Here is a 1,448-nt window from a genome sequence, read left to right as displayed (position 1 = left end):
TTCCTCCCTTAATATCTTCATTTGCAGAGTAGATTATTAGATTATTTACCTTGGAGATGTATTATTTAAATTAAATGAGCTAATTCATGCAAACTGTTTATAAAGACACCAATTATGTTTTTGGAAGCCATTAATTATAATATGTTTGGCGGTCCTTTATCATCATGAAGTAAATGAATATTAAAATATCCCATTCTTGCTCATCTATTATCTGGGCTTTGTTGGTTCCAGATCGGAGAGGATGAGCTATGGAGGTGACAGACCAGACCAAAGTGACCAAGTTCATTTTTCTTGGGTTTCCTGGTATTTTCTCCCTGAGACTCATATTGTTTGTGATGTTTCTCACTGTGTATCTGCTGTCCCTCGTGGCAAACACCCTCATCATATTCACTGTTGTGATGGAGCCCACACCCCAGACGCCCATGTACATTTTCTTAGGAAATCTGTCCTTCCTGGAGATCTGGTACACCACAGTCACAGTACCTAAACTGCTGGCCACCTGCTTGTCACGGGGTGTCACCATCTCTGTGTCTGGCTGTGTATCCCAGTACCACTTCTTTTTCTCCATGGGAGCTACCGAGTGCATCCTCCTGGCAGTGATGGCCTATGACCAGTACCTGGCCATCTGCAACCCTCTAAGATACTCACTGCTCATGAGGATCCCAGTGTGCCTGCAGTTCTCTGCTGGATCTTGGATTGGGGGCTTCATTGCCCCTCTTCTATCTACCATACTTATCTCTCATCTGAACTTCTCTGACCCCCAGAACATCAACCATTTCTTTTGTGACTCAGATCCCATCTATAAACTCTTTTGCTCAGACACATTCTAGGTGGAGGCCTTGGGCTACCCATGTAGCTTTGTTGTGATTCTCAGTTCTTTTCTTCTCATCATGTCCTCCTATGAACACATTGTGGTAACAATAATCATACTGTCTTCCCTGGAGGCTCAGAAGAAAGCTTTCTCCACCTGTGCCTCCCACCTCACTGTGGTCACCATCTACTATGGCACCATCATCTTTGCCAATGTCCACCCTCCAGCCAAGTACAACTTCACCATTGGTAAAGTGGTCTCCATGTTCTACTGTGTGGTCACCCTTTTGGTAAATCTTCTCATATACACCTTGACAAACAACGATGTGAAGAAAGCATTCAGCAAAGTTGTAGCACAAAAGAGTTTCCTCTTGGTCAGAAACATGCATAAGATTTGAGGGATCAACTCTATGAAGCAATTTAGAATGGATTCTCATACCATATTTTGAAACAGTAAATATTGAAAATTATGAGATTGATACCACCTGATATGGACATCTCTCTGCACTTTACATTTTGGTTTGAATTATTTTAAAGTAGATATTCTGTAAATATCTTGTTTCAATGTTATTACAGTGTAATGGCTCAGTGATAAAGATGTAGATACCACAAGCTCACTGTCCACAAGCCGTACCCAG

At 41.9% G+C, this 1,448-nt stretch overlaps 1 pseudogene; it reads left to right on the top strand.

Moving 5' to 3' along the window:
• The first annotated feature begins 248 nt into the window (after positions 1-248).
• LOC140846111 (olfactory receptor 6P1-like) lies at positions 249-1,208 on the top strand (annotated as a pseudogene).
• The last annotated feature ends 240 nt before the right edge of the window (positions 1,209-1,448 follow it).

This window comes from Manis javanica, chromosome 14, assembly GCF_040802235.1.
Source record: "Manis javanica isolate MJ-LG chromosome 14, MJ_LKY, whole genome shotgun sequence".
Classification (NCBI taxonomy): Eukaryota; Metazoa; Chordata; class Mammalia; order Pholidota; family Manidae; genus Manis; species Manis javanica.
The sequence above is the reverse complement of the archived record's forward strand: the minus strand, read 5'-3'. Positions and strand labels throughout refer to the sequence as shown.